We start from the raw sequence: 7,695 nt of genomic DNA, 5'->3' as shown, positions 1-7,695 counted from the left end.
CACATCTGGAAACTACTAAAAGGTGCTGGTACAACGTCACTTTTTCAGCCCGGGTGGTGGGGATTGGGGACAGTGAGAATGGAGGGGTTTGGCATTTCCTTTTAAAGGGAGATCCCTAATCTTCCAAATCTGTGTGTGTGTAATATTATTGGGAATCACCAGATAGCACTATTGCAAATTATATTGGCTAGTTCTGTTTATTTGAATGTATAGGAGTTGGATCTTGGAGACATGCCTATTGTCAGCTGTGATGTAGTTCTTTTCAGAAGTTGAGCATATTACCTGTGAAGCCTGATCCCTCTGCCTGATTCTTTTGCTCTCTGAATAAGTATTGTTGATAGGCATAGCTGCTTCCTACTTGTTATACTCATGCAAACAAACAACGCATGTGGGGCCAAAACATTACATGAGTTTATATTCTTTCCCTCCCTCACCTCTTTCATGTCCTCATAGAACAGGTACAGAATCGGCTTGTCCTTTCTCTTCTCCCACCAGCCTTTCACATGATCATACCAAGGTCCAAACACAACTAAATCAAAGAGAGAGGAGTATAAGAGAAGGGAAACATTCACATTTAATACGGATTCACTGTGATATCAGCAAAGAAGTCAGATTAAATAGTGAATATTTTGGGTGACTCAAAAAAACCCCATAATGGCACAATCATACCAGGATAATGGGTTGATAGGGAAATAAGGGGGTGCTGGATGTCTTGAGACACCCCTTTTAACACAACTAATTCCCATCCCCCCTCCAGGAACGGATAACTTGAGACTTTAGCTAGGCAAGCAGACTGCCTGAGCATCTAAGGCCTGGTCTACACTATGGGGTTAGGTCGAATTTAGTCGCATTAGGTCGATTTAAAAATGAATGCGTCCACACAATCAACTCCGTTTTGTTGACCTAAAGGGCTCTTAAAATCGACTTCTGTACTCCTCCCCGGCAAGGGGAATAGCACTAAAATCGACTTTGCTGGGTTAAATTTGGGGTAGTGCAGACGCAAATCGATGGTATTGGCCTCCGGGAGCTATCCCAGAGTGCTCCATTGTGACCGCTCTGGACAGCATTTTGAACTCCAATGCACTAGCCAGGTACACAGGAAAAGCCCTGGGAACTTTTGAATTTCATTTCCTGTTTGGTCAGCATGGCGAGCTCAGCAGCACAGATGACGATGCAGTCCCCCCAGAAACATTGAGCGTAGAATATTTCTACGCTCCCCCTATCATCTCCGTCCCTGAGGTTATTGCAGGTTAGAAGGTGAATAAAACGCACTCGCGATGACATGTTTTCCGAGCTCATGCAGTCCTCCTGCACTGATAGGGCACAGCTTAATGCATGGAGGCATTCAGTGGCAGAGGCCAGGAAAGAATTAAGTGAGCACGAAGAGCGGAGGCAGGACGTGATGCTCAGGCTAATGGGGGAGCAAATGGACATGATGAAGCGTCTGTGGGGGGAGCAAACGGACATGATGAAGCGTCTGTTGAAGCTGCAGGAAAGCCAACAAGAGCACAGACCCCCGCTGCATCCACTCTATAACCGCCTACCCTCCTCCCCATGTTCCACAGCCTCTTCACCCAGACACCCAAGAACGCAGGGGGGGAAGGCTCTGGGCACCCAGCTACTCCACTGCAGAGGATGGCCCAAGCAACAGAAGGCTGTCATTCAAACAGTTTGTTTTTTAGTGTGGCTACAATAAGCAATATGACCTTGGACTTTCCTCCTCCCCCACCCAACCCAGGCTACCTTGTCCATTATCTCATTTTTTTTTTAATTAATAAAGAAAGAACGCATGGCTTCAAAACAATAGTTACTTTATTTCGAAGTGGGGAGGGTGGTTGGCTTACAGGGAATTAAAATCAACAAAGGGGATGGGTTTGCATCAAGGAGAAACACACACAACTGTCACACTGAAGCCTGGCCAGTCATGAAACTGGTTTTCAAAGCCTCTCTGATGCGCAGCACGCCTATCTGTGCTCTTCTAATCACCCTGGTGTCTGGCGCGAAACGATTGTCTGTCGTTGCTTTTACGGAGGGAGGGGCGACTGACGACATGTACCCAAAACCACCCGCGACAATCTTTTTGCCCCATCAGGCATTGGGAACTTAACCCAGAATTCCAATGGGTGGCGGAGACTGCGGGAACTGTGGGATAGGTACCCACAGTGCACCGCTCCATACGTCAATGCAAGCCCCGGTAATGAGGACGCACTCCGCCGAATTAATGCGCTTAGTGTGGACATACGCAATCGACTGTATAAAATGGATTTCTAAAAATCGACCTAATTTCGTAGTGTAGACATACCCTTAGGGATGTTCTAGGTGGATCCGGTTCTTGTTTCTGGACCAGAAACCAAGAAGTGGAGGTTGATGGGAGATGTGTTCATGTTCTTTTATCTTGCCCTGTAGGGGCTTCTGTCTAACTGAAATTTGGATACACTCATGGGAAGAGATTCTCATGTGGTATAATAAAGTATCTTTAGAGCAGCTGATAATCTGCTCCATAGTTCTTGGTTTAGCACTGTCACAGCCTGTGAGCTCAGTGTCGTAGGGAGAATCTAGCTTCAGGTTTTACCTTCCCCAGTTACAAACTTCTCCAGGAATTCATCCCAGGTGCCAGACTCTGGATGCATCTTTGCCATTTGGTAGAAATGGTAATAAGAGACTGCCACATCCTTGGCATTTCGGGCAAGGTAGATGATCTGTGGAGAAGAGAAGGATGTTTACCATGATCAATCGAGTCTATGTTAGAGTAGCAAAGCTGATTGAAAAACAAGAAAATAAATTTGCAAAAATATTTTCAGATTTCCCCCCACCCATATTTTAATTGAAATCTGACATATTTTCAATTCTAAACATTACAGTTAGCTCTAACTCTGCGGGGCAGGAATTTTCTCTTGCTATGTGTATTCACAGAGTGTAGCGCAATGGGATGTCCATCTTGGTTGGAGCCTGTGCTACTGCAATGCAAAGAAATAATAATAACCTTGCAGTTGTTTTCCCAGAAGGAGTCAGGAAGGAGTTGAACAGGAAGATGGGTCTTTACTAACCGGGGAGAGGGCATTTTAGCCAGCTGTGCAACACCTAAAAAATACAAAAGGGATTAAAGGAAAAAACAGGATTATTACAGCTTTGATCGTAAACTATTTATACTTAGAGGGCCACTGTTACGAAGAGAGGAATTGGGCCCGCAGCCTTTAATAATCCTGAGCTGCCATTCTGTCTCTCTCTACTGGATGAAGTCCAGATAGATGTGGATAAGGATAGAAGTAGATTTAAGCAACTAAAGAACCATATATTGGTTCTGAAAGTGGAGTTGGTGAAATCTCCCTCACTGCTGGGTAGGCATGTTGTGTGCACATCTGGCAGAGTTTCCACAGGGGGTAGTTTTCAGGAAGTCAGACTAGATCATCTAATCAGCCTTGTCCATCTCTAACTTTTCTAATTCTAGTGAAATGTACTTATGTGAAGCTGTATGAGAAATCTTCTCTCCCCTACCCCCGTCTTTTAATGAGGTGTGAATATAGCTCTGTAAAAACATAGTAGCACATATTAAAAATGTCAGGATGTGAACATATAATATTCGATACCCCTTTTAGGGCCAGATTTCAAAAGAGCTCAGCATCTAACAACTCCCCTTGCGAACAGTGAAAATCTCACCTTTAGGGTGGGATTTTCAAAAGAAAATATGCGAGTTAGGTGCTCAACCTCTGTTGACCATTACTGGGAATTCGGCACCTAATTCCTATAAACTCTTTTTAAATCCCACTTTAATCCATTTTTGTATTAAGTTATTTTTAAAACATTTCAGTTCATATTTAAGTTCCTTGTGCACAGGATCCTAATACCATTGACAGTTTGCACTTATATATGGCCAGATCCAGTGGGAATCTTTCCATTGACTTCAGAGCACTACGATCAGACTCAGAGTGCCTTTTATTCCAAAGAACTCAGAGTGCTTTAGAAACAGTAGAGGCTAAATTCTATCCTCAGATCTATACATGCATCTCCCAACACAGTCAGGGAGATTTGCTTGTATATATCTGAGGACAGAATTTGGCACCAGTTAACCAACCCTCCCAACAGCCCAGGGAGGTAAGTATATATCCTCAAATTCAGTTTTGGGCAACACAATTCCTAAAGGGAGGGTTGTCAAAGCCACATCTCCAATCTCTCCGGGAGCCTGCCTGCAGTGTGTGAAGCTTTACCATTTGAAATTCCAGGGATGATCAGCTTCATGAAAGGGACCCGAACGTAAATCACATCCCGTTTAGAACTTCTCTGCATCATCGTTGTTATAGATCATGTCCACAATTTCACTGATCCAGGTTGTGCCTGGAAATATAAAGCAAACTCGCTAAATACTCTTCTAGCACGCAGTAGGCAGGTCATAAGCATGGAGTCAGATCCTCACCTGGTGTAAATTGAAGACAATGGAGTTATGCCAATTTACACCAGATGACGATCCCTTCTAGCCTATGGCCTTTAGCAATAGACTTTGGGGGTGGTGAAATCAGTGCTCCTGGGCTTTCTTGGCCTGTGCTTGAATATGTGATGTCAGTAACAAAGTGACTCAAAGGGCCTATCATCATGGAAGTCCAATATCACCAAACTTGATATAACATCACAATGTTTCTGCTACTGCCTGAAGACCCAATGCAAATTTCCCACTAGGCTTGTGGGAAATAAACTACTCACAAATGGAGGTGTGAATTGATAGAATCCTGCCACCCTTCAGCGCTGAGCCTATGTTGAGGGCAAAAAGCCACTTCATCCATCCTGTGAAAGAAGAACTCACCTCCGGCTCATGTTGGTCAGTATCAAGTTGACAATTTCCCTTCCTGAACACTGAGTGAGGGCACTCCAGTGTCAGTCCGCAAAGTCTATAGCATTCAGCAACAGGACAGTCTATGGCTAAATGATGGTAAGAGAGCAACACGGAAGGAATATTTTGCCACTTTTTGAACACATCCCGGTTAGGACAAAGGGGTTTGTGGTCTTATTCTCTTTCTATGCACAGCATTGTCACAGGGCATGGCTTCTCCCCAGCTTCCAAACACTCCCTGCCCTGCCCAGTCACCTTTGAGAAGGTTTATTTGCATAACACAGGCAAGAAGAGCAACAGAAAACAGTCTGGCACTCCTCCTCCTGGTAGTTCCCCACTGAGGTCTAATCAGCTCTGTTCCCTTCCTGGAGCAGTAGGCTCAGTGCTGCTTTCCTCAGCACCTTGCTCCAGGGACCCACTGCAGGAGTTAGCTCTACTCCACCATGGCTTCCCTTCCCCAGGCACAACCTATCCCACCCACTTCTTTCACCTCTTATTTCCTGCTCTCTGGCAGCCCTTTATAGGCCCAGGTGTAGCCCAGCCCCCTTTAATTGGCTGGATTGGGCTCACGTGCTCTGATGCAGGAGAGCTAGGCCCAGTTCTACTCACAGGGACCCAGAGCATGGGGTTGCATCCCTGACCATCTTGGCTAATAACCATTGATGGACCCATCCTCCATGAACTTATCTCGTTCTTTTTTGAATCCCATTATAGTTTTGGCCTGGAAGGCTTCTTAGCTTCTTCCCTACGTGACAAGGTCAAGTAAAACCCATGTAGACTACAGTGTTTTGAATAGGGTTCTTCAATAAAAAGGGATCACGAAGGCACAGATGGAGGAGGCTTTGAGTAAAAGATTTCTATACCTAATGGAGGAATTGATAAAGGGGTTATGGTCTGAATGTGGCATACATGTGGCATAAGAGTTGGGCAATAGCCTCCATTTCTGCCCTGGGTTTGTGCCTTTTAGCTGCATAAGACGAATCTCCTAATAGATCAGTGGCACTCACCTGATTTCGGGTAGGTGGAAATGAGAAGGTCATCTGGCCTCGCCTGGAATGATTCCACCTGGGCCCATTCTTCAACAATACTCCAAAATAGGGGAACAGCACAGACCATTTCTAATTTCCTCCTTAAGACACGTTCATTATTTTCCATTCTGGAAATGCTGGGCTAAAGGAAGAGAAAAGAAGGTAAATGGAAGTGATTTGCTTCCATTAAAAAGTGCTGGGAGACCCTCTCTTCCACTTAGCATTTATTTTGCACAGTGGAGTTTGGGAGACTTGTCAATATTAAATTGCTAGTGATAACCAGAGCAACATTCATGCTTGTGTAATAGTTTTAGGGCTTGTGTGCAATGTTGAATGTAGCCACTAGAGGGTGACATGGCAAAATAGACTTGAACCTATCCGCTGGAAGAGGGCAGCACTATTTACATATTCATTGGGCCAGATCCCCAGCTGGTTTAATTTGGCATAAAGTCAATGGGGCTCTACTGTACGCTACTGAAGAGCTGGTCCATAAAATCCTGAATGTTAAAAGAGTTCCATCCTAATTCTCAGCAGCAGAAATAGCCATGCTCTCAGTTGAAGGAAGAAACAAAATGAGAGTAGTGGGGACAGGAGGAAAAAATGAAGCAAGCCGTAGAATTTTGAACCGATGGCAGCCATTATTGAGAAGGCAGGAAGACCAGCATTCAGAGCACTACAGCGAATGACTATAACGGGAACCAACATTTTGATTCTAGCCAGAACATTCATGGGAATTTATGCATGCTCCGAGAAGAAAAACAACAATAACAATACCTAACATTTTCATTTATAAAAGGCCAGATTCTGCCACCTACTCAACATGAGTTAGAGGGTCAGACTGTGATCCCTTATCCTTAGCAATGTATGCCTAAATCTTTATTTGAATGAATTGTCTCTGTTTAGATCCTATAAAATAGCCCAAGTTACTACATATAGCCCAGACTTGTATATTTGCACTTTTTTAAAACACAGCTTGATTGTATCTAATTTTCAGAACAAATTTTGTATTATGAGAGCTATGATACTGGCCAATTATTCCCACATACAATACAAATACATTAAAGACTTTCAGGCATTCGGATCCTATGGAAATGTTGTGGGGCATATAAGTCTGATTGACAGATAAATAGACAGGTAGATTGGAGATTTGAAATCGTCACAAAACTTCATGAGCCGTGATAGAAATGCTTATTTTTAAGATTAGATCTTCCGCTGGTGTTAGTTAGTGAAAGTGCTGATTTAAACCTGCTGAGGATGTGGGCCTTGTACTCTTTTTCCTAGATAAAAAATAATGCAAAAATCAAACCCCTGCCTCAGAGATGAACAGCTGGGTGTGTGCCATTAAGCCAGCTGCAGGTCATGCTGCACTCTATGACAATGGTTTTACTTAAGGTGTATTGGAAGAGGCATCCATTACATAAATAGAAAGATTATCACCGCAGAAATATATAGTAAAGAACAAAATTGTCAGACACATAGATGAACATAACTTGTTGGGGGAAGAGTCAACGTGGTTTTTGTAAAGGGAAATCATGCCTCACCAATCTATTTGAATTCTTTGAGGGGATCAACAAGCATGTGGACAAGGGGGATCCAGTGGATATAGTGTATTTAGATTTTCAGAAAGCCTTTGACAAGGTCCCTCACCAAAGGCTCTTAAGCAAAGTAAGCTGTCATGAGATAAAAGGGAAGGTCCTTTCCTAAGTTCTGTCTAAGCTGCGTGGCCACACAGCAGGCTACCAAGGGCCACACAGGTGGGAAAAGGTGCCCCTCCCCTGGCCCAGCCCAGCCCTGCCCTGCCCAGCCCCGCTCAGCCGGAGCTGCCACAGCTGGGGAGAAGCGTCC

At 44.2% G+C, this 7,695-nt stretch overlaps 1 pseudogene; it reads right to left on the bottom strand.

The window, feature by feature from the left end:
* Positions 1 to 434: 434 nt before the first annotated feature.
* Positions 435 to 6,001, bottom strand: LOC113405804 (annotated as a pseudogene).
* Between the last annotated feature and the right edge of the window lie 1,694 nt (positions 6,002 to 7,695).

Source organism: Terrapene carolina, unplaced genomic scaffold (assembly GCF_002925995.2).
Source record: "Terrapene carolina triunguis isolate 2854851 unplaced genomic scaffold, T_m_triunguis-2.0 Scaffold51018, whole genome shotgun sequence".
NCBI classification, from domain to species: domain Eukaryota; kingdom Metazoa; phylum Chordata; order Testudines; family Emydidae; genus Terrapene; species Terrapene triunguis.
Note: the sequence above shows the minus strand (reverse complement) of the source record. Positions and strands in the feature narration are given on the sequence as shown.